The sequence below is a fragment of the Bombina bombina genome, chromosome 1, assembly GCF_027579735.1.
Source record: "Bombina bombina isolate aBomBom1 chromosome 1, aBomBom1.pri, whole genome shotgun sequence".
In the NCBI taxonomy this organism is placed as follows: Eukaryota; Metazoa; Chordata; class Amphibia; order Anura; family Bombinatoridae; genus Bombina; species Bombina bombina.
Genome location: NC_069499.1, coordinates 1,248,251,167 through 1,248,278,784, shown reverse-complemented (window position 1 = coordinate 1,248,278,784; position 27,618 = coordinate 1,248,251,167). Strand labels below are relative to the sequence as shown.

The 27,618-nt window shown below is 35.8% G+C and overlaps 2 protein-coding genes across 2 annotated transcripts in view; both read right to left on the bottom strand.

Moving 5' to 3' along the window:
- The window catches only part of LOC128648105 (uncharacterized), a 73,836-nt gene extending 55,683 nt beyond the window's left edge, over positions 1-18,153 (bottom strand). Inside the window, exon 1 of the mRNA XM_053700768.1 lies at positions 18,046-18,153. The gene's annotated coding sequence lies outside the window, so the exon portion shown is untranslated. The remainder of the gene's footprint in view (positions 1-18,045) is intronic.
- Positions 1-27,618, bottom strand: part of CDH13 (cadherin 13) — a 1,791,933-nt gene that overhangs the window by 329,740 nt on the left and 1,434,575 nt on the right. The gene's annotated exons all lie outside the window — the stretch shown is intronic.

The following is a 27,618-nucleotide window of genomic DNA, read 5'->3' as shown; positions in this document are numbered from 1 at the left end:
AACAAGGGAAATGCCAACCCCAGGCAATGTTGTTGTTGTTGTTTTTTGTAATAAATAAAATATAATTTACAGAAATAAAATCCATAACAAAAATGTAATAAAACCATAGCAACAATTCAAAAGCAAAACAAACAAATGTGAATGAAAATCTTAGTAAGAAAAAGAAAAGTTAACAAAAACGAGTAAACTGAGTAAACACCTACAGATACTCACACATCCATTTACACAAATCTTATTCTTCTGAAAAAACAAAATATTTCTAACATCCCACAACACCTCTTTCATACAACATGCCAATAACCACATCATTCTAGTTCTCACTTGCTCAACACCACACAAAAAACACAGAACCTTTTCCAAAGTAAAAAATGTAATTCCAGTGAAACTAAATATTTTCCAAAGTGCTCTCCAAACAGTCTTAGCATGATTACAGTCCTAAAACACATGTGCAACACTCTGAATTTTATAACATCCTTCTCTCTAAAACCCCTCAAAACTCACCATATATCTTCTATACAAAAACTCTCACAGGTTAACAACTAGGCACTGCCATCCATGCTACATCTCTCTATGCACCAAACATTTCTCATTTACATTCTTCCACACTTGTTTACTTTCAGCTGCATTCAAATTTCCAATCAAACAAATCTGCTTCCTCTCACATAACAAACACATAACCATCTTAGCCTCACAGCACATCTCTAGACACCCCCGTACAAATAAAACTTCCTAATACATTTTTCTATCTTAACATAAAAATACAGATACACAAAACATTCAGGCCTACTATTATCTTTCACACTTAAACCAAATTTTCTTAACACACTCCCAACTGCATACCTCACCATACATCCCATATCATCTTTAATACTTGAAATAACACACAAACTCACATATCTAACAAACAAAAACTTCTCAACATAAGGAAAATTATTTCCTCCATTCTCTTTCAGACACACTACCTTCTCTCTACTTCAAGTCTTTGTTCCAGAACTCCAAAAAAACAAAAACAACATGAACGCAATTTTTCTCAAACATTGATAAGGGACTGAAAACATATAACTAACCAATCCCCAAAAGCTTTCACCACACACTTATTCTAATTTACCCTGAACCCACTTGCTCTACAAAAACAATCCACATGCAGTCTAGTCCTCCTCAAACTCACCTGAGATTTACATACAGCAGTAACATCTTCCATGTATGCAATCATTTCCAAACTTCTGCACCACTACTCAGCAGTCAGCACCTCTACACCAGGAATATTCTTACCTTTCCATAATATTTGCAACAAAGGCTCAATCAGACAAACAAAATTGCTGATGATGGACATCCCTGACACGCTCCAGATCTATTTTGAACACATTAAGACAAAAATCCATTTACTTGCACTATTAATAATATCCCTATACAAATCCTTATACTAATCACACAACATTTGTAAAAAAAAAAACAGTCTCTGCAAAACATTAAACATATATTCATTCATGTGAAATCCTGTCACAAAACCTAGCTTTGCAACTATCACATTTCTTATAATACAATATAACATCACGCAAACCCAACAAACTCTAAGCAATCCGACGCCCAGACACCGTGAACACCTGTTCTTTAGCCAGAATATTTCCAACTAATCAGCCAACAACTTTGCAACAAATTTGTAATCAAGTTTCAATTACGAAAAAAAGGTCCCCAATTTTTAAAATTGTTTTTATCTCCCATTTTATATAATAAAACTATTACACATTTTTTCCATGATTTATCAACTTATTCTCACTCAAAACCCACTTACAAACATCCAACGCATCTTCTCCAAAACTTATAATAAAAATCCACTTGCAACCCATCACTTCCAGGCATCATACTTTTCTTCATACCTCTCACAATACCATCTAATTCCTCCAAACTCGCATCTATTTTCAGCATTCATAAATCCTCATTCTAAATTTTCACGTCCACATCATTCAAAACCTCATTACACAAACTGTCATCCCAATCCTTAAATTCATACAAATTATCATTAAAAAAAATCTTCATGCATAGGGGCATATGTAGCAAGCTCCGTATGGAGCTTGATGTCCCGTGTTTCTGGCAGTTCTGCATAAGAAGAGAAAGAGAAAAAAATCAGATACATCCTCAACACCATCCACCTCAAGACTTCTCTTTAGCTGACCAGTTGTAGGATCAATCTCCATCTCAGCTTCAATTCACTATGATGGATTATACACATAAACCAGCATGGTCACGATCTGGTTTCAACATATAAGGAGTGAAATGAAAATCCTACAAATAAGGGTGATCCTTCAAGGACACAACATTCTGATAACATTGTGATGCAAAGTATTCAGACCTAAAGGAAACATCAAAAGCACCATACTTGGATATGGCTGAATACAAAATATCTCCTTGCACGGCATCCCCAACATCTCAATAATCAGTCGGTCTTGGCAAATCTTACGCCATTGCAATAAAGAACACAGCTATGTGTGCCTTTCAATCAGATCTCTACATCAGGTAGTGCCACTCCCCCAATAGTGGTATGTCACCAACCAATGACAGGAAGGTGACAAGTCAGAGATCTTTTAGGAACCTATTGGTAAGTACACTACAGTATGTTAGCTTGATTGAGAGGCAAGTTAGCAAATGGTGCATACCTACCAGTCAGCTCCTGTGTAAGCTCTTGTGTAAGTTTGGCATTGTTAACATGCATCAAAGATTTTTTTTTTTTTAAAGGCTGTATTTCATGCTGTGGCACAATTGTATGATGGGACTGTACGACACAAGCATACAGTCTAGTGTATCCCTTTAAAGAGATACAGAGCTTATTTTTAATCATACATTAAGACATACTTTTTTTTCTTCTTTTAAACATTGCAAATCTGAGCATTGTAGAAACTGAATGAATGACTTTTGTTAACAACTTGTCAAAATGGGGAATGATGGCGGTGTGTGTTCAGGATAATATATTAAGTTGCTAGATTTCATGTATTTTTATGTATTTTAAAAAAATAAAATGTTCTTTTTAAACATATACAAGTTATATTTGAGATATCTCTAAATATATATATCGTGGGTGTCTGTGCTCGTCGGGATTGACGCTGGTATTACAAGTTGAAAGCAAACGCGATCAATTGAGCTCAAACGCTATTTACTTTACTTTAGAATAATTACCGTGTCTTCAGAGCTCTGGTGTTAGAAAAAAAAAAAGGCAAAAGGTTTTAACATAGACATAAATACATACACATGTCTATGTGTGTACACACAAATATATATATATATATATATATATATATATATATATATATATATATATATATATATATATATATATATATATATATACATATATAGTCCCAAAGAAAGATTGCACTCTCAGGTCTTTTTAACATAGAAAATCATTCTTTAATGTAAAGTTTTCGGAGACGTTGTCTCCTTCATCAGCATGTCAAATGTGTACACAAATACATAATTTATAGTGAATACAATACCAATCTCATAGCGTGTCAGTGGCGCCAAACAGTGTTTGGAATGCATACTTGCATTCCAGTGCCTCGTGCAACCAGAAGTGGCGAAAATATGTCATTTCCGGGTATACGTGAAATTACAGAAAATACAAAAATTAACATATACTCTGCATATCGTTTTCATATAGAAAAAGCCACTAGCTACATTAGATATGCACTATTAGTAATTACGTGTCATATTATTAAAATTATTATAAAAGTTAAACAAAGAACGAGTGAAAAGCGAAAAGGCTTCCATTGTTGCCAATGCGATCGCTAATATCAGTGCAAACACCTTATTGCTACTATAACTCAACACTCTCCTATCGATTCATGCCACTTAACTATGAATGTGATTTTACTCACAACCCCATATCTGGCGAATCATAAGTGGACCTTTATCCACAGCAGAAAGATTTTAGCACACTAGTTTGGTTGCCATGGCAACCATAGTGCTTGTCATATTATTCACTACCCATGTTATAGACTAAATTCAAACTACACCAAATGTAGTCTATGTTCACACTTGTATACTAGGGTAGGACTTTCTTTAGTGGTATCATGAAACTGCGTATTCGAGGTTCCTAAAATAGATCTAAATCATCACGTGTAAACACTTAAAAACAAAAAGAACACTTGAAAACTATACTGTGTGTAATCTACATACATACATATATTCACACCATCATGCATGGGTTTACGTATACATTGACACATGGGGTTGCAAGCCTATTAGTGAGTCCCAGCTTACTTATTGCATATTGGCCTCTCAACCCCAGAGTAACGATTAGATGTTAAGGTAGGTAATGTGAATTCCATAGGTCAGATTAGTACCCCCTTATTCTTTTATATTTATACATATTTATAAAGGGCCCCTAGCCAAATAGCATTATGGGATATTATCCCAAAACTGGCCCTTTAAGGGGTCAGTACCCCACTATTTTTGCTCCATTGACTTCTATGAGGCAATATTTGAACGTACATGCGATATTCTAAGTTCGGCTTCTAGTGCAGTAAACGTTCGAGCGGTAGCGTTAAATAGCGCTCCACTTGTAATAATCAGGGGATTAGAAAAGGATCCATATTTCCAAAAAAGTTGGAAATATTAAAAAAAATACATCAAAAGATATACAGTTGTTAGCTAAAGGGAATAGTGAAAAATATGATTGATATAAAAAGTAGTTTATTTATATTACAATCACCCTGCAGAGGCAGCAAACAGTAAGAAAAAAACAAAGAAATCTGAAACGGACTCTGCAAATAGAAGGACAGTATGGATTACAACCTGCCTGGTCATTTTAACCAGATAGAATAATATTATATTGAAGCTGCAAATCTTAAACGTCTCAGACATCTAACTAAAATCCCCAGTGATGTAAAAGGATTTATTTTTGAGACAAAATGTTTCCCCTGCAATATAAACTTGCCCTAGGTAAGCAACATAAAGCTTCTCTGTTGTGCACTTTTATCTCATTAATATGAGTTATCCTCGGCTTTATAAGTCCCATACAATATAAAAGAAGTGTTTTTGTTTTGCCATTTTTTACTTTAATGTAACCTGATTTTTGGCTCAAAACACTTTTTATTGGTCTTCAGTGTTCTTTAGGATTTATGGATTTATGCTTGAAATTCAGTTAGTGTCAAGACAACAGTGATGCCCAAAGGCTTCCATTGGCTGCAATAAGAAACACAGTTTAGACCTGGAACAAACATTCCTCTGAGAATAACAAATTTTAATTTGTACATGAGCAGTAAAAGGGAAAGGCTACTTGAAAATGTATATTGTATAAAAAGATAGATAATCCCTTTATTAACCATTCCCCAGTTTTGCATGACCAACACTGTTATATTAATATACTTTTTACCTCTGTGATTACCTTGTATCTAAGCCTCTACAGACTGCCCCCTTAAATCAGTGCTTTTTACTAACTAGCAATTTAGCCAATTAGTGCTGGTTCATGCATAACTCCACAGGAATGAGCACAATGTTAGCTATATGGCACACCGAAACTAGCACTGTCTGACTCTGATAAGCTAATAAAATGCACTGAGATAACAGTTAGCCTGCAAGGGCTTTGAAACAGGCAGAGATTTAGAGGTTTAGAGGTAATAAAGTATATTTATATAACAATGTTAGTTGTGCAAAGCTGGAGAATGGGTAGTAAAGGCATTATTTATCTTTTTAAACAATAGGCTGTCCCTTTAAAATACATTCTTGTTTCAATATCATTATGTAAAAGAACTGAGTTTTTTTTAAAGAGACATTAATATCACTCATTTAAAATTATGCATTATAACAAATGTACATCTAAGATTGTTTCTTTACATTTTGTGTTTTAATTTAAATTCACATTATTTTCATATCTCTGTGTCTGCCATTTGTCCTGTGCTTTTTCTTAAATTAGAGGCTAGAGCCATGCAGCCAATCACAGACTGGAGCCTCTGAGCCATTGCAGACATCACAACCTCCAAAAACTAATTTCAGGGAGGTGGCTTCACCCGCTACTGCGCTAACACCCCCCCCCCCCAGTTATATATTGGACACCTTGAAACCCTAAATAAGATAGAGACTTATCATTTAAGTAGCTTCCCACTACAGTCACATTACAAAAAAGTTGCTTTATTGCACAACCACATACAACAAACCTATTTTCTAGTGATCGTACGCTAGTTGAATGCTTAAAGGTAATATTTGTGTTTTAATTTTATTAGAATCAGTGGGGTCATTTTGGTTACTGATGCATGCTTTGAGAGTTCTATAACGTCCCAGCAACTAAAGGCATTCCTTAAAGAAATAATTTTCTGGATTTGGGCCACATTGGATCATGGTACTTGGAGTTTCAGGGAGATTGCACTCCATTTGCTGGCATCAGGGAGCCGCTATTACAATCGGGGAGACTCCCTGAACTTCAGGGAGAGTTGGGATGCCTGCCATTGGGCATATCTATCAAGCTGTCAACTTTGTTGCATTTGATGGCACCAATACGCTTGCCTAACATCGCCTAATATAGCGGCCGTGGACCTGAATACGATCTCCATATTTAAAAAAAAGCCGGCAAAAAGCCACGCACCAAGTATAGGGCAATGAGCAGCGGACTGTTGTTAACTAACAGTCATTGATCTTGCTGCTATTCAGCTTTTTACCCACTTTATTTATATCCTGTCACTAAACGCTGCCACTATACTAAAATGTTTAACCCCTATCTCGCCACTCCCGGACCCCACCACAACTAAATAAAAGTATTAACCCCTATTCCACCGCTCCCGGACCCCACCGCAACTAAATAAATGTATTAACCCCTAAACCCCTGGCCTCCAACATCACTACCAATAACTAAACCTATTAAGCCCTAAACCGCCAGCCCCCACATCGCCATAAACTAAATTAAGCTATTAACCCCTAAACCTAACAACCCGCTAACTTTACAATAAAATTACAACATCCCTATCTTATAATAAATTTAAACTTACCTGTAGAATTAAATTAAACTATATTAAACTATTTATTAACCTACCCTAACTGTTATACTAAAATTACATTAAACTACCAATTAAATTAACTATATTACATATTAAAAATACCCTAACCATACTCAAATTATTTAAATCTACAATTAAAAATTACTAAATTGCCAAAAAAATAAACGCTGTTACAAAAATAAAAAACACTAAATTACGAAAAAAATCAACACAATATCAAAAATAAAAAAGAATTACACCTAATCTAATAGCCCTATCAAAATAAAAAAGCCCACCAAAATAAAAAAAACCCTATCCTACAATAAACTACCAATGGACCTTAATATAACTAATAGTTACATTGTATCTAGCTTAGAGTTTATTTTTATTTTACAGGCAACTTTGTATTTATTTTAACTAGGTAGAATAGTTACTAAATAGTTATTAACTATTTACTAACTACCTAGCTAAAATAAATACAAATTTACCTGTAAAATAAAACCTAACTTAAGCTACACTAACACCTAACACTACACTACAATTAAATAAATTACCTAAATTAAATACAATTAAATACATTAAATACAATTACCTAAATTACAATAAAAAAACCACTAAATTACACAAAATAAAAAAACAAATTACAAGATATTTAAACTAATTACACCTAATCTAATAGCCCTATCAAAATAAAAAAGCCCCCCAAAATAAAAAAAAAACCCTAAACCTAAGCCTAAACTAAACTACCAATAGCCCTTAAAAGGGCCTTTTGTGGGGCATTGCCCCAAAGAAATCAGCTCTTTTACCTGGAAAAAAAATACAAACAACCCCCCCAACAGTAAAACCCACTGCCCACACAACCAGCCCCCCAAATAAAACCCTAACTAAAAAAACCTAAGCTCCCCATTGCCCTGAAAAGGGCATTTGGATGGGCATTGCCCTTAAAAGGACATTTAGCTCTATTGTGGCCCAAAGCCCTAACCTAAAAATAAAACCCACCCAATAAACCCTTAAAAAAACCTAACACTAACCCCTGAAGATCCACTTACAGTTTTGAAGATCCGAGATCCATCCTCATCGAAGCGGCAAGAAGTCCTCAACGAAGCCGGGAGAAGTGGTCCTCCAGATGGGCAGAAGTCTTCATTCAGATGGCATCTTCTATCTTCATCCATCCGGTGAGGAGCGGGTCCATCTTCAAGACATCCGGTGCAGGGCATCCTCTTCCAATGAAGTCTTCTACCAGAATGAATGTCTCTTTAAGTGATGTCATCCAAGATGGCGTCCCTTAGATTCCGATTGGCTTATACAATTCTATAAGCCAATCGGAATTAAGTTTGACAAAACCTATTGGCTGATGCAATCAGCCAATAGAATGCAAGCTCAATCCTATTGGCTGATTGGATCAGCCAATAGGATTGAAGTTCAATCCTATTGGCTGATTGCATCAGCCATTAGGATTTTTTCAACCTTAATTCCAATTGGCTGATAGAATTGTATCAGCCAATCGGAATCTAAGGGATGCCATCTTGGATGACGTCACTTAAAGAGACATTCATTCTGGAAGAATACTTCGTTGGAAGAGCATGCTCTGCGCCGGATGCCTTGAAGATGGACCCGCTCTGGATGGATGAAGATAGAAGATGCCGTCTGGATGAAGACTTCTGCCCGTCTGGAGGACCACTTCTCCCGGCTTGGATGAAGACTTCTCCCGGCTTCGTTGAGGACTTCTCTCGGCTTCGTTGAGGATGGATGTTGGATCTTCAAAACTGTAAGTGGATCTTCAGGAGTTAGTGTTAGTTTTTTTTAAGGGTTTATTGAGTGGGTTTTATTTTTAGGTTAGGGCTTTGGGTAGCAATAGAGCTAAATGTCCTTTTAAGGGCAATGCCCATCCAAATCCCCTTTTCAGGGCAATGGGGATCTTAGTTTTTTTTTAGTTAGGGTTTTATTTGGGGGGTTTGGTTGTGTGGGTGGTGGGTTTTACTGTTGGGGGGCTTGTTTGTATTTTTTTCCAGGTAAAAGAGGTGATATATTTTGGGCAATGCCCCGCAAAAGGCCCTTTTAAGGGCTATTGGTAGTTTAGTTTAGGCTAGGGTTTTTTTTGTTTTTTTTTTTGCGGGGCTTTTTTAATTTTGATAGGGCTATTAGATTCGGTGTAATTAGTTTAAATATCATGTAATTTGTTTTTTATTTTGTGTAATTTAGTGTTTGTTTGTTTTTTGTAATTTAGGTAATTGTATTTAATTTATTTAATTGTATTTAATTTAGGTAATTTATTTAATTGTAGTGTAGTGTTAGTGTAACTTAGGTTAGGTTTTATTATACAGGTAAATTTGCATTTATTTTAGCTAGGTAGTTAATAACTATTTAGTAACTATTCTACCTAGTTAAAATAAATACAAACTTGCCTGTACAATAAAATAAACCCTAAGCTAGCTACAATGTAACTATCCATTATATTGTAGCTAGTTTAGGGTTTATTTTACAGCTAAGTATTTAGTTTTAAATAGGAATTATTTAGTTATTAATAGTAGGTTTTATTTAGATTTATTTTAATTATATTTAAGTTAGGGGGTGTTAGGGTTAGGATTAGACTTAGGTTAAGGGGTTAATAAATTTAGTATAGTGGTGGCGACGTTGGGGGCGGCAGATTAGGGGTTAATAAATGTATATAGGTGGCGGCGATGTTAGGGACAGCAGATTAGGGGTTAATAATATTTAACTAATGTTTGCGAGGCGGGAGTGTGGCGGTTTAGGGGTTAATATATCTATTATTGTGGTGGCGATGTTGGGAGCGGCAGATTAGGGGTTAATAATTTTATTTTAGTGTTTGCGATGCAGGAGGGCCTCGGTTTAGGGGTTAATAGGTAGTTTATGGGTGTTAGTGTACTTTTTAATACATTAGTTATGAGTTTTATGCTACAGCTTTGTAGTGTAAAACTCATAACTACTGTCTTTAGAATGCGTTACGAATCTTGACGGGATAGGGTATACCGCTCACTTTTTGGCCTCCCAGGACAAGCTTGTAATACCAGCGCTATGGAAGTCCCATTGAAAAAAGACTATATGCAATTTGCGTAAGTTGATTTGCGGTAAGGCCAAAAAATTGTACGGTGCCCCTAAATCTGCAAGACTCGTAATAGCAGCGGTAGTGAAAAAGCAGCGTTATAACCTGATAACACTTCTTTTTCAGTATAACGCAAAACTCGTAATCTAGCCATTAGCGTTTATTTTTTTGGGTAATTTAGTCATTTTTAATGCAGATTTAAATAATTTGAGAAGGGTTAGGGTATTTTTAATATGTACTATAGTTAATTTAATTGGTAGTTTAATGTAATTTTAGTATAATAGTTAGGGTAGGTTAATTAATAGTTTAATATAGTTAAATTTAATTCTACAGGTAAGTTTAAATTTATTATAAGATAGGGATGTTGTAATTTTAATGTAAAGTTAGCGGGTTGTTAGGTTTAGGGGTTAATAGCTTTATTTTGTTTATGGCGATGTGGGGGGCTGGCGGTTTAGGGCTTAATAGATTTAGTTAGTGGTAGTGATGTGGGAGGTCAGGGGTTTAGGGGTTAAATCATTTATTTAGTTGCGGTGGGGTCTGGGAGCAGCAGAATAGGGGTTAATATGTTTATTTAGCTGCGGTGGAGTCAGGGGGCGGTGGGATAGGGGTTAATACATTTTATGTAGGTTGCGGCGATGGTGGCGTGACCAATTAGGGGTGTTTAGACTCAGGGCTTATGGTAGGGTGTTAGGTGTAAACGTTACTGGTTTTCTACCATATAAATCAATGGGATATCTGGCAGCATCGAACATAAGCTTTTGCTGCTTTCAGACTCCCATTGATTCCTATGGCATCCGAGGCCTCCAGGATGGCGGATTAAAAAACAGGTACGCTGGGCCAGAATAGCCGCGATCGTACCGGTTAACTATTTGATAACTTTGAAAAAGTGTCAAATAATGCAGAATGTGTATTTGGAACATCTGTAATGACATAAGCATCGATCTGTGTCGGATTGAGACCGGCGAAACGTACATTACATCACGGATTTCAACTTTTGCCGGTCTGTAGGGTTTGATAACTAGGTCGAATCAAGCTCGCCACAATTACGCTGCGGAATTCCAGAGTATTTGCGGTTTACGGCTTCATAGATATCCCCCATTATAACAAGTTGAAGAATGTTCCCTGCTGCTAATCTCATCTCTTTTTACAGAAAAGCTACAATATTCAATATCTGACTTTGACCGCAGCATAATTTTAGAAATGAATTTGCACTATAATGTGTTACCTTTGGCAGTGGCATTCTAATACTAAGATCAGACCCAAGCTCAGACCATATAGAGAGCTGGTGTTTGCACAATGAGGGCTTAATTCACATTCACGCGTGTGCACAATAAATGGATGCCTATCAGCTCCTCTGCATGCTTTGAGTAGAATACAATCTGAAATGACTTATCTCAGGTTAGGAATGCCAAACATAGAGGTAAAAGTTTTAAAACACTATATTTCACTAGTATTGTGAACAATGTGCTATGGAAAAAGTGTTTCACATCCTATATAATAAAAGGCCAGGTATATGTTTGTCCGATGCAGTCATGCGCAGTAGAGACTGCGTGAGGACAAACATACCATTACTTTACCCACAGCGTGATACAGCTTCAGGAAGCTCCAGCACTCCTAGCTGTTATGTTACAGCTGAGAGCTGGAGCTCCTGAAGCTTCAGGCATCTGCCGCATATGGAGCCGGAGCGCGATCTGTGCTCCGCCTCCATATGAGGGCAGATGTCTAATCGTTCTAGACAATTGCTATAGAAAAAATGGGACAGGGAGGGATGGGGCAGCTACACTACAGAAAAGGGTTTGCTACAAAAAATAAAAGGGACAGGGAGGGATGCGGCAGCTACACTACAGTAAAAGGGTTTGCTACGAAAAAAAAGAAAAAAAAAGGGACATATAGACTAGAGCAGGGACAAGGGACAAATAGAGCAGCTACACTACATAAAAGGGGTTGCTACAGAAAAAAAGGGACAAAAAGGGATTGGGCAGCTACACTACAGAAAAAGGGTTTCTACAGAAAAAAAAGGGACAGGGAGGGATGGGGCAGCTACACTACAGTAAAATGGGTTAGAGGGATTAGCGATAGAGGGATAAGGATAGAGGGAGGGGGTAGGGATTAGGGATAGAGGGATAGGGATAGAGGGATAAGGATAGAGGGATAGGGATAGAGGGAGAGGGATAGGAGGGATAAGGATAGAGGGATAGGGATAGAGGGATAAGGATAGAGGGATAGGGATAGAGGGAGAGGGATAGGAGGGATAGGGATTAGGGATAGAGGGATAGGGATAGAGGGATAAGGATATAGGGATAGAGGGATAAGGATAGAGGGATAAGGATAGAGGGATAAGGATAGAGGGATAGGGATAGATGGAGAGGGATAGTAGGGATTAGGGATAGAGGGATAAGGATAGAGGGATAAGGATAGAGGGATATGGATACATGGATAGAGGAATAGGGATAGAGGAATAGGTATATTTCTTTCCTTAAAAATTTTGTCCAGTGTACACAGGCTTTAACACTAGTTTTTATAATAAATATATATCATTAAAGAGGCAGCAAGCCAAAATTAAACTTTCATGATTCAGATAGAGCATGACATTTTAGACAACTTTCCACCTTGATTTGCTTTGTTAAAGAGCATACTTAGATAGTCTCAGGAACATGAATTCACTGCTGGGAGCTTGATGGTGATTGGTGGCTGCACATATCTGCCTCTTGTGATTCACTCACCCAATGTGTTCAGCTAGCTCCCAAGAGTACATTGCTAATCCTGAGTTTACTCCACCAAGAGAATAAAGCAAACTTTATAATATAATTAAATTGAATAGTTGCTTAAAATTGCATGTTCTCTCAATCTTGAAAGATTAATTTTGACATTAAACGAATGACTCTCTTATTAGATTGGTGCCACCAGTTATTAAGTGAACACTTCTATAGAGAGGAGTGTTCTAATTTGCCTACTGATCTTCTTACAGCCAAGCTAGTAATGGTTGTCAGTTCCTTATGCAATGCATTGTTGAAGCAGATGCTATAATGATGGTTGTCTATCTGATATACATCATACTTAAAGGGATACTGTACCCAAATTTTTTCTTTTGTGATTCAGATAGAGCATGACATTTTAAGCAACTTTCTAATGTATTGCTATTATCAAATGTTCATTATTCTCTTGGTATCTTTATTTGAAATGCAAGAATGTAAGTTTAGATGCCGGCCCATTTTTGGTGAACAACCTAGGTTGTCCTTGCTGATTGGTGGATAAATTCATCCACCAATCAAAAACTGCTGTCCAGAGTTCTGAACCAAGAAAAAAGCTTAGATGCCTTCTTTTTCATATAAAGATAGCAAGAGAAAGAAGAAACATTGATAATAGGAGTAAATTAGAAAGTTGATTAAAATTGCATGCTCTATCTGAATCACGAAAGAAAAATTTTGGGTTCAGTGTCCCTTTAATGCTAAACATACATTTTGGGCCAGATTAGGAGTGGTGGGCTAACAGTTACGTACGAGCGATATAGTGTTTATCGAAGCTTTTTACACAAGTCGTATGTAATACTCTTATTACAAGTTGTAAAGAATCGAGTGATCGCTATCGCGATTTACACTAGGATGATTACATCTAGTTAACTGTTTAGCGACACAAAAAAGTGTAACAAAACACATCAAAAATACATTTAAAAGTACAGTTACACTCATTATAACACTATAATAAAATTATTTAAAAAAATATTGCACAAATAAGATATAAGTGCTCAAATATATGAGGTCACAGGTATAGATATATATTGTGCCAAAATCCCATCAGATATATGTAAAAAATGTGTATTCATGAATAAGTAGAACATATTCTGCTTTGTGAAGAACATTAGAATGTGAAATATTAATATTTTCATCTTGGGTTAACGCACTTGAAAATATGCAATCGGGTTTGTGCCCGAGTAGGTATTTAGTTTTTTTCCCCACTTTTTTTTGCTCCATTGACTTCTACATGGGAATACATTAATGGGTTGCAATATTCTAACTTCGGCTTTTTGCATGCATCGGGTTAGCACACGAGCGAAAACTTTTTACTTTCAACTTCTAATACGAGTGAAACTCGATGCGCGCAAAAAGCTTACTTCTAGGGGAGTTAGCGCACAAGCGGCAGAGTTAAATACTGCTCCACTCGTAATCTTGCCCTTTATAATTTTTGAGCTTTATTTGCATTTGGTAATCTAATTCTCTTTTACTTAATCTTACCTTTCCTTACATGTTGAGTTTTCTAATAAAAATAAATACTTGCAAAGCTGACATTTTCAAATCATAAATCTAATGAATTTATATTGCAAGTTTAAATTGTGAATTTATTTCAGTTTGTGAACACTACCTGGCAGGAGATCTCTTCAAAAGAAAAAAAAATAATTCTCCAAATGAATATCCCCAGGCCCTGCTTAATTAAACACAGTGTGCAAAATTAAGCATAAACCCCCACATCTATAGATGAAATAAAAATAAAACAGCACATTAACCAACTCAATACTGAATGAGAGTGTCTCATTGAAAACAGTGGTCTGTGATTCAGATTGCTAAGTAATTATATGTTTCCAAACAGCAGCCTACCCAGATCAGGTTTCTATTTGGCCTGTTGCCAACATGAGAAGCGTATTCCTGCCAGGCACAATGAAACTGTGCATTTTTCTTCTAATACTGTAAATGTATTCTTTCTGCAACTCCAAAAACAACTTTAGAGGAACTCTAAAATGAGATTGCATGAACATTTACTACAAGATCTTTTCCCACTGTTAAAACTTAATCAGACTACCTAGTCCAATGGATATTCTGAATGCAATAAAAGAAGAGGTGGTTATTAATATTTTATAACACTGCATGTATATAGGAGAGATTGCAAAAGGGTGTGCTACTCCTGTTAATGAATTCTTGCACCATGATCAATAATGAGATTAAGAGATCCATTTATTAAGTGGCAGAGGCTGCTTTGGAGCTAACTGTAAGTTAAGAAGAAATTACCTTAAAGGGACATTCCAGCCAAATTTGCAATCCACATGGATGCATTTCAGTTTTGAATAGAAGCTTTTTTGTAATATACATGTATTTGCAAAACTCTTCTAATAAAAGCTATAGCTGTTTCACAGGTGCATTTAAGTATGCACTGTGCACCAGCATGTTTCACACAGCACTTGCTCAGAGAGCCTAAGGTGCTTGTCAGGGCTGTTTCTAGAGATTTTGGCTCCCAGGGCAAAATCCAAAATGTGCCCCCCCCCATACACACGCACATTCTAAAGTGAAACCTTTCTTTATCTTGTTTTGTCTCATTTTCACACACATCATACTACACCACACACACAATACAACAAATACAATACCACACACACACTGTACACACCACACACACACCCAATACCAAACACACACACACTGTAAACACCACACACATACCATACATACCACACAATACCACACACACACACAATACCACACACACACACTGTACACACCATACACATTCCATACATACCATACCACACACACCATACCACATACACACACATACCGTGATTGTACACAACACACACACACACCACACAATGTTCCCTCTAATTATGTTTTGGTATGTTATTCTCTAATTAATTATAAATATCTACAAGTTTTATTTCTATATACTCTATCTGGTGCAGCAAAAGTTAAAATATTTTTTTAGCCTTCAGTATATTTTCCCATCATTTAAACTGATTTGGGCATCAAATGTAGTCAGTGATCCAAGATCCACATTTTTTTCCAGCTAGATTTCATTATTGTGCCATAATGTATAAACTAACCATAGCAAATGAAAATGAGTATAGAATATATGAAAGTATGAGTATTATTGTATTAGCTTTTTGTCTGATTTCAGCCATCAGATACTGGCATTATATATAGCAGCTTTGCTAGGCAGTTAACTTTATTAAGGGATTAAACCACACCATTCAGATAGAGCATGTCATTTTAAGTCACTTTTAAATTTATATCTATTAAATGTATTTTTCTCATGCCATCCTTTGTTGAAAAACATATATAAATATCCTAAACACCAATGCACTACTGGAAACAAGCTGGGAATTGGTTCCTACACACATATGCCTTTGGTCATTGGCTCACCAGATGTGTCCAGCTAGTTCCTCTGGAGTTGACTTTAGCTATGTGCTTTAAAACATTTGCAGTTATATCAAACAGCAGTGCAAAAATAAAATGCTGTAACAGAGTATTTTTATTTGCACTTTTGTCTTTTTAAAAATCCAGATCAGAGGAGATAAAATAAATATACTGAAAAGGGGTATGTATTTGGAATGCAAAACAGCACAAAAATATGTTGTTTTTTTCCCAACTTTGTCCTTTTTATTAGCAAGAAAAAGTTTATCAATTTCTATCTAGTTATCTATCATTTATAGTTTTAAACAAAATAATATTAATGACACTAAAATATTCATAAAGAAATAAAAGCATAATCAAACAGGAACATATTAGCTGTAGTGCTCGCATCACAAGGGGGCACCATCCAGCTCTAGAGCCCCTTGTGCTTTACAGAAGAGAAGTTAAAGGACCATTAAATACAGTATATTTGCATAATCAACAAATGCATAATAACAAGACAATGCAATAGCACTTAATCTGATCTTCAAATAAGTAGTAGATTTTTTCTAACAAATTTTAAAGTTATATATATTTCCACTCCCCCTGTACGTAGCGCTGCGGAATCTGTTGGCGCTCTACGAATAACCGATAATAATAATACCATGTGAAAGCCATCAGCCAATCACAAATGCATAATCGTTTATTCTGTGAATTCTTGCACATACTCAGTAGGAGCTAGTGACTTAAAAAGTGTAAATATAAAAGAATGTGCACATTTTCTTTAATGGAAGTAAATTGGAAACTCTAACACTCGGTTGAATGATCAGTTGCAGCTATGCCCCTTCATTACCTGTGATGGGGAAGTGATTTGGGGGCACAGGAAGGGGCCTGCAATAAAGTACCTGTACTCCGAGCACCATGATGCTCCAGTTTTCAACCAGGAAAGAGAAAATTGTCATCCAGCTGTGCACTGCAGGGTGGGTGGGTAAGCCTCTTAGAGTGAATAACCCCTCAACCACACTTCTCAATTGTCTGTGGGGCATGTTGGGATATGTAGCCAGCAGAATAGATACTAGAGGATTCTTTCTACTACTCATCCCAACTCCTGCTTGTAGATTACTATTTTGTCCATGTGACCCTAATCCAGTCGCTAAGTTTTCTTTTTCTATTAGTTCAATATTTTGTATTAAAAATTATATTTAAAAATCCCTACCGCTTAGCCCACAACTCCTCCCATGCCCTACTTGTGTCTTCTTATCTTAGGAATTTCCTTCAGCGGTCCCACCCGCTCTCTGTATCTCTAAAATGCGCTAATCGCCGACATCCACAGATGTACAATGGGATGCAAGTAGCATGCATGCGCAAAACGGGAGCGCGCATGGTTTTCCATTTTCAGAAAATTTCAATAGCGTATGCATTTACAACTAAAGGGGTGGATGACGTGGAGTGATGGCCACCTAACGGCCGACATTTCAATTGTATTCAACAAAAACGTGACCCACTGAAAAAACAAAACAAAAATTTGTGGACATTCGGCAATTGATTTAGAAAGCTGACAACTCGATTAATATTGAGAAATATAAGAATTGATTAATTAAACTTATCTATATTTTACACACTTTATGCTATACTGTATTGACATTACGGTAACTTTACCATCACTTTAATCTATAGGCAGCAGTTGGGATAAGTAGAAAGAATCCTCCAGTATCTATTCTGCTGGCCACATATCCCCTTACCCACCCACCCTGCACAGCTGGATGACAATCTTCTGAGCGCAGTAAATGTATAGCTCGCACGCACGATAATTGTATGTTTTTTTTTAATTAAAACAAACCCATTATGCTAGAGAATAATAAAAAAAAAAAAAACGTTTATATTTATATGTCTCAAATAAAAGTGTAAACAATAGTTGTACCTGGGCACTGGGCAGCTCACTCCAGGATCAGTGCTTGTAGCCTTTGCTTTTGCTCCCGCTCATTTAGAATCCAGCTAATGCTGGGGGTGGGCCCCGCACTGAGCCTGCTCACATAAACGGAGTGGGTGAAGGAACCCAGACCAAAGACAGTAATAAAGGGAAAGACAGGGTTGGATCAGTTCTTCGTAAACAAAATATTGTGCAAGTCACTCAAAGCACCTGCGCTAAGTAGCTCAAAATATCTTCTGACTGACACAATTTTAAAAAAAATTCAACACTCAAAATGTTAAATCCTTAGGATTAGAGTAGAGTGAACTCTGCTTGTGGTTAAGGCATGGGCAGCCCCCCTGAAAACACGGGGGCCCCTGACCCCAGTCACCCACCCCCTGATGGCAGTCCTTGTGCTGTGAGCCGGGAGGGAAACTTAACTAATAGGCTTAGCAGACTAGGAGTTAGCAAGCCAAGCAAATCTCTCTCTCTGATGTGCAGATCTGACAGTCTGGCCAGGGATAAAAAAAAGGTGCTAAATTTAAAAAAGAAAATGCTCCCACTGCTACCTATTGCGCCCGGTCTGCCCTCCTCTAGATGACTCAATTTTTCAATGGCTAACATGATACAAGCCCCACTGGCTCTCTGAGCAGCTGCAGTATTTAAAATGCTGGTGTGCAGAGAATATCTTGTTATGCCTTACATGCACGTTCAGGGAAAAATGTAAGCATTAAAACAGTGATAACTTTTACCAGAAGCATTTTTGCTAATACATCTAAATTGAAATTATGTTTTTAATCAAAGATGTAATTCATCTATGTGCATGTAAATTTTTACCTGAATGTCCCTTTAACCTCTCTTCCACCTTAAAGAGGGTGGAGTTAAATCACCCTGAAATTGATCTGCTGGGGGAGGCGCCGCACACATATTTCATTGTGCTATGATAAATGTGGGCAGTGCCCAAACAGTATCCACTGCCACCCAAAGCAAAGATCGTCAGTCAAATTTCCTAGCTAGGAACCTTGTACATCTGCCAAAAACGTAAAGGGACACTAAAGAAACATTAAAATTTATTTTTTATGGGGTCATGATTGGTAAAGAATAAAATCTGTCAGGATTACAACAAAGTCTTTTATGAAATTCTTTCCATTGAAAGATCTGTACATTGATTAGGGATATCTGCTAAATTTCAGTATGACAAAGTGAGACTAATTCAGTGTCATCAATTGCTCAAAAAAATGAAACTTTTATTCATTTAACTTTACACTTAAAATATGGTGTGTAATATAAGAAAATCTCAAATTGAAAATGTATTTATATTAATTTTAATTTCTTTGATAATTAGCCTACAGTTAAGGAATGTTTAATTTTAGGAACAATATTTATGCAATAAAATTAGTATTTTAATTTAATTTTTGTTCACAACAGTGCAGATTGAATTACAAATGCTTTTAAATTTATAGCATTGGGTATTTTTAAATAGATCTTGCAATGTTGTAAAGTGATAGATCTACAATAAAAGCTGACAAGGTTAACAGACAGGATATTTATGAAAATTTTAACAATAAACAAAAACACAATCTTTAAAAAAATAAGCATTTTCTTTAAATATTTTTTTTAAGCTCTGTGAGTGTTGCCACAATAAAGGTCATGCTTTTTTATGCCCTTAAAGGTTGAATTAAACAAGACGTTTTCTTTCTTTAAAACTGAGCTCATGATTTACTGTTACTTCAATATTTCAGCTCCTCTTCCTTTTAAATTTCATATCAACAGTGAACTGCAAGTTCAGCAAGACCATAAAGCTTCATTTTTGTGGTTCTGCAAACTTTATTACATCTAGTTCTTTTTCTTGCTACTTAGTTTTAATAATACTCAAAAATGGATAGAGTGGCTGTGACACGGAAACATTGCAGGGTAGGTGGCTATCTGCTCAATGACTAATACAAAAATGGGTTTGCATTGTAACATAGTCACATTTCAAAAAACTTTTGTTGCTTAACCCTTAAATGGACAAAAGTTGCATAGTCCATCATAACTCTACACAAGAACTGCTACAAAGTAATATTTTTAGTGCAGAGATCCACATATACAGGTGTTAATTGGTAAAAATGTTCTGTAGTCTGTACTCTGATTATTCCTATAAATCAGTGCCAAATCATTTGTACAGAACACCTTTAAATGGCACTAACAAACAAATCTGAAAAAAAAAAAAAAAACAGTTTAATAAAAATATTTATGTATTTTGCTTGCAAAGTATCTCATAAAAGAAAGTTGTGAAAATACAGTATGGGCCATATTACAAGTGGCGCAAGTAAGGAACATTAAAAATTTGCTTGCCAGCTAAACCTGATGCACACTAACTTCAGGAATCAGCTACTACGACCCCACTAACCTCTTCTCAAATAGGGACCGATTTACCAATGCTAAATGCCGACAGTTCATGCTGTCAGCATTCAGCGATGTCGGGCGGACATGATCCGCTCAGTGGATCATGTCCGCCCGACATATGATAAATCGGCCCCATAGACTTTAACAGTGTGTGCTTTCAAAAAAACAACAATTATCGCTTGTGCGCTAATCCAACCCCACACCGCATTAGACCTACAGCACTAAACCCGAAGGTGGTTATGAATTTTTACATTTTAGTTTTATTCTCATTAAAAAATATATTTGTATTTCTAAATATATATTTCTATATATTATATTTTTGTAAATTTTATAAATACGTATATATATATATATATATATATATATATATAGTAGATATCTATCTAAAATATATATATTTAAAAAACATTGAAGAACATTGGAATGTGAAATTTTTCCATTAAAAACAAAGTAGAAAATATTAAAATTGAATAAATATGAATTTATGCTTGAAATGTATGTGTCAAGGAAGGGATCAAAAGTGGGTATATAAATAAATAAATATATATATGTATATATATATGTTTATACATGTGTATTTATATATGTATATATACAAATATAGCAAGCAAACAGAGGAATAGAGAATAATGTGGCCAAAATATTTATATTTATAATGATAAATTAAGGCCCATGTAAACAGTAACTTCAGTAATAAGAATATAGGAGGAGCTTTTGGCCGAAGTTCGTGATAATGCAATTTATAATTTTAACAGTCTTAACATATAAAGATCACCAATGTCACAAGCTGTTCGTGCTTGGCTTACCCTGCAGCTGTCCCAAGATCCCCTCTAAAAGCCACCAAGATATGGGCGATGGGGCTACTTGCTGCCGGCTAAAGAAAAGGCAGGTGATCAATATACAAAACTCAAACTATGAAACTCACAGATCTTCGTTGATGCTGGAGATCAAGCGTACCGGGTCCTCTCACCGGCGTATCAGCATACCGGGTCCTCTCACCGGCGTATCAGCATACCAGGTCCTCTCACCAGCAGTTATCCTTTTAAAGCTGCTCCCTCCCTGGGAATCTTCTTAGTTAATGAAATGCTTTATTATTTTGGTGGTAAACACCAATACCGTCAAGCCTTTCTTTGTAACGCCAAGACGTGGGCGTGTCAGGGTTTCTGCTGTGTTCCGCTTGAGAGGGCTTGTCTCGAGATCCAATCAGAAAAGGTCCTCTCCGGCAACCATTAAGCTCTACTCCTTGCAGGGGGGGATAGGCTCAAATGCTGGACATATTAGCAATATAGAAAAAAGAGAGCTGAGCCGCTTGAGAGGGCTTGTCTCGAGATCCAATCAGAAAAGGTCCTCTCCGGCAACCATTAAGCTCTACTCCTTGCAGGGGGGGATAGGCTCAAATGCTGGACATATTAGCAATATAGAAAAAAGAGAGCTGAGCCGATCCTGTAATATGCATAAAACGTAGCATTTATTTCACCCAATAGGGTAATATTAAAAGTACATGTTACTCCACCATAAAATCACACAACAGTGCAAAGTTCAGAAATCAGCTGTGCAAAGCATACGCATTTCAACAAGAAGCCGTAGTCATAGCTAGCTTGCTGAAACGCGTATGCTTTGCACAGCTGATTTCTGAACTTTGCACTGTTGTGTGATTTTATGGTGGAGTAACATGTACTTTTAATATTATCCTATTGGGTAAAATAAATGCTATGTTTTATGCATATTACAGGATCGGCTCAACTCTCCTTTTTCTATATATACAAATATACACATATGATAACATATATACCCATGTATGTGCATATATATACACACACACATATATATATATATATATATACACACACACACACATGTATATATATATATATATATATATATATATATATATATATATATATATATGTGTGTGTATATATGCACATACATGGGTATATATGTGATCATATGTGTATATTTGTATATATACATATATAAATACACATGTATAAACATATATATATATATATATATACACACACCATATGTACATATATATATACATACTTATATATATATATATATATATATATATATATATATATATATATATATATATATATATATGTGTGTGTGTATATATATATATATATATATATGTAAATATATATATATATATATGCACATGTTTATACTAGTGTATTTATGTATTTATATATGTATATATACAAATATACACATATGATCACATATATACCCATGTATGTGCATATATACACACACACACACACATATATATATATATATATATATATATATATATATATATGTGTGTGTGTGTGTATATGCACATACATGGCTATATATGTGATTATATGTGTATATTTGTATATATACATATATAAATACATAAATACACATGTATAAACATATATATATATATATATATATATATATATATATATATATATTTACACACACACATATATATATATATATATATATATATATATTTCCAGACAAAAAAAGAAATCCAGCGAACTCGGGCTTCAAACCAAGGGTGAGTTTATTGAAATCATAGACTCAGTAAATTCCAACATAGTAAGAACCAAAAAGTACATTTAAATGAGTGGGGTAAAAATAATAATAAAGAGCTAAGTAAATGCGCTGTGACCTTAGGCTACCAGTCGGTCTTACGCGTTTCGGCTGAAGGATGTAGCCTTAATCATAGACCTTAAAGTGTAGCCTGTGTTATGCCTTATAAACCCATTGTGGTAATAGCTAAGGAAAAACAGCTGGGGTCACGGCGCAATTAATCAATTAATGTTATCTACAGACTGATTGGAGGACACTTCCCTTCATTTGAATATGTTATACCTAATTTCTGTTTTATATTATATATATAGATAAACTTACTGCAAAAAATACATATAAACCTAATTGAATAGCAGTACTCTTTTTCTTGTGAAGTTCATCAAACAGAAGAACATATAATTCTCAAATGTTAGAGTTACTCCTGGCAAATGGGCACTCTCCACGATAGCTCAGATGACAAAGTATTTTAAACATAGTAGTGTTCATAACATGAATATGTGTATATGCAACCATATAAATATATAAGCACTTTAGACTATAGTGCTCATTTCCTTGTAAAGATTGCTAGACAAAGAGATATATATGTAATTAATGACTGCTTTCTTCATGTAGATGAACTCGCCCTGGAATGGTTTAAAGGGCAAAATATTTTGAACCTTGCCACAATAATAACTTAAATTATATTTAGTTCTACATCACTATATCAACACTTTGTTATGAGATTGTTATTTGTTCAGAAACAACATGATATGAGTAGCTAAGTCTAAACGTTATTCAACATCATTATATATAGACCTTAGAATGACATTACTCGTTTTCCATACATAAATATATGTGTTAATCCCAACTATTCACTATCCTTTACTGCCACTTTTTGTGTCACTGTACCCTACTTCCAGAAGTTAATGATGTCTCCTGCTATATTAAATCCTTTTGGACGTCTGGTCTGGAGTGTAAAGATCCAGAATGCCTCTCTGTAGAGAACTCGTTGCATTCTATCACCTCCTCTAGGTTTAGGGGGGATTGTTTCTATTACTTGCCATTTAAAACTATTTACTGACTTATTGTGTTCATATATAAAATGATGCACTAAATCTGAAACGTCTCTTTCCTTGTCAATATTGTTTAAATGTTCCCTAATGCGTGTACGTGCCTCTCTAGAGGAGCACCCTACATATTGTTTCTTACATGCTATACACTCCACCAGATAAATTACATGGCAAGTTCGACAATTAGTGCAAGAGTCCATTAAGTATACTCTTTGTGTACTTCGAGATTGAAATTTGTCAGTTGTTGTTGTATGACTACAAGCTATACAATTGGAAAAGTGGCATTTATAATGCCCTTTTACCTGTAACCAGCTGCTTGCTGTCGATGATGGTTTCTTTATCATACTTGGGGCTACCAAATTTCCAATTGTACGTCCCTTTTTAGAGATATAATTGAGACCTTCCCTAGTTACGTCTCTGAGACTGTCCTCCCCTGTCAGAACAGGGAGGTGTTTACCAATTATGTCACAGATTGCCTTAAATTGAGGGCTGTAGGTAGTAATGAAATTGGGTTTATTGCTATTAAACCTATTTAGTGATTCATAACGATTTTTTTGAAATATTTCCCTTCTATCTAGTCTATCTACTTCTAAGAAGGCCCTTTTTATTACTCTCATTTTGTAGCCTCTTTCTAAGAGTTGCTGTTTCAAAATATCTGACTCTACATGAAAATCATGGTCTGTGGTACAATTGCGTTTTAGTCTTATAAACTGTCCTTTAGCCACCCCAAACCCTGTATGTTTAGGGTGGCACGAGCGTGCATGCAATATAGTATTCGAAGTAATTGGTTTCCTGTATAGTGTTGTTGTTATTTTTTGTGTAGATGCATCTCCCATAAGATAAACATCAAGGTAGGCTATCTTATCTGTGTCTGACATATGAGTAAATTTTAAATTAACCTCATTGTTATTTAGGTATTGGACAAATCCCTTCATTTCCTCTGTGGATCCTAACCACACAAACAAAAGATCATCTATATATCGCTTGTATGATCTTATAAGATGCTTGTATGGATTAGTATCTCCAAAGACGTGGGACCGCTCCCACCAGCCCATATATAGATTGGCATAGGCTGGGGCAAATTTAGCACCCATGGCGGTCCCACGTCTTTGGAGATAAAAAGAATTGTCAAATTTAAAGTAGTTATGGACCAGTAAAAAATCCAAACAAATTAAAATATATTCTTTTAAACCAGTATCATAATTACTGTAATGATCAAGGGAAAATCTAATTGCTTTTAAACCTAGGTGATGAGGTATGCAGGAATATAATCCTACAACATCAACTGTTAGCCACGAGCATTCATTGCTCCATGTGAGCTTGTCTAGTCCTGTCAACAGGTGTGTTGTATCCCTGAGGTAGGAGGGCAGCTGCTGCACGATGGGCTGCAAAAGAGATTCCAACCAGCCTGACATACTCTCAAAAAGAGATCCTATCCCAGATATAATGGGTCTTCCTTTCACCTCCTCCAAGGACTTATGTACCTTGGGGAGGTGATGGAAGATAGGTATAACTGGTGTTTTTACGTTTAGATAATCAAATGTATTTTGGTCAATGATACCCCCATGCAGTCCATCGTCCAGTAACTCCAGGAATTGTAATTTAAAGGCATTAGTGGGATCACCAGAGAGAGGTAAGTATACTTCTGGATCTTTTATCTGTCTTTCAGCTTCCTTTATATAGTCTACTTTATTTAATACCACAATGCTGCCTCCCTTATCGGCAGATCTAATGACTATGTCATCTCTTTTGGTTAATGATTCAATGGCTAATTTTTGGCCTCTTGTCAAATTAGGGGTGGTCGCATTGTGACATTTAGAAAGGGAAATCAAATCCTCCTCTACTCTCCTATGGAAAGCTTCCAGAAATGGACCTCTGTCCCTAGTAGGATAGAATATAGATTTTGGTTTGAAACCTGTGTGTTCCATTTTCAGAAATTCATTCTGAATATTTGATTCATAGTTAAGTTCTTGGAGGGAAAAATAGTCACATGCCTCCTTAAAATCTACTATGTTAATAATAGGCTCTATGTGGTCTTTATCCCTCCAAATTTCATGATCTCCAACAGGAGATTCCTCTGGGGGTGTCTTACCCCAGAAGAATTTCCTGAGTGTGAGATCCCTAATTAAGCGATTTACATCAGTTATTGTTTCAAACAGGTTGAACGTTGTACTAGGGACAAAGTTCAGACCCAGACTCAATACTGAGGTTTCATCTTCTGTTAATGTGGAATTAGAAAGATTAATTATTTTTAAATGCGATATTTGTTGTAACGTCCCCTGCCTCTTCGTCCTCTTTGACCTCTTCCTGTGTTTTTTCCTCTTTCTCCTCCCCCCTCTGTTTCCATCCCTACCTGTCCTAAAGGGCCCTGAGCTGCTTGCGTGCTATTTTTAAGACATGATTTAATCTGTACTTCCGACACTGGAATATCACTCCTATCTACATTGAGGAATTCCCTGCGTCTACTATCAGTACTTTCATTGTTCCTGTCTCTTTGGCTCGCATTTCTAGTAATTCTAGGTTCCGTTCTAGACTGCTGTGAGTCTGTTTTATTACGAGTTAGTTTGCTATTATGTGTTGGTTTTGGCATTGTTTCTTCCTCATCTGAAGGTTCACTAGAACCACTCCTACCTGAGTATTCTGATGCCTCATTTTCTGAGGCTTCAGAATCTGAAAATGTAACTCTCTTATCTGTTTCTGTTTGTTTCTTTTTGTCATGGCTGATACCCCATCTTTTTTTGTATCTCCTAGTTTTAACTACTGAGTGCCAAACATAAACTTTATTATTTATATAGTCATCATTATCTCGATTAAACTTTCTGAGTTTGAAGTTATCAAGTTCTACCCTGAATTTGTCAACACTTTCTTTTAGTAGTTTGTCAAGATCATTATATTTGGGGTGATCTATAAACTCATTAAGTTGTGTTTGGACATTAATCAAGTCCTCCCTGATTTTTATCAGTTGTTTATCTTTATGTTTGACTATAAGACCCATTAAAGTTATTGAGCAATTAGTAAGGGCTGTATTCCATTCAGAAATAAATTCACTGTCATCAACCTGAAACGTGGGAAACTTATTCAGGCGTAAGCCTCTCGGAACTAACTCCAGTAATAGATATTTTTCAAGGGCCCTTTTATCCCACCAAGTCCGATATTCCTTGATAAGTGTCCTTTCCATTAACAAAAAAATGTCACTTATATCCAGTGTCTCATATTGCCTGATAAATGTGTCTTCCAATGTGAGTCTGTTAGTATCCAAGTCATTCAATGACTGTAGTGAAAAAAAGCTCATTTTTACCCCCTCAGTCAGTGTTGGAATAATGAGAATCTATGTGTGTTGTAATTTGCTGTTTGGTTCTTGAACAACACTTCCTCTTGTCAAATGTTAATACAGCTCAGGATAATGTGTAAAGGTCGATACCACGCTGGGGATGAAAAAGCACAAATTTGCAAGCACAGTCCCAAGAGTATTCCCCTGCTAGTGGTCTCAAGGCCTATTAAACCTATCCAATGATTTGGTCAACACAGTCTTTTCATATTATATTTATGACTGTCTTTTTTTGGTGTGTGT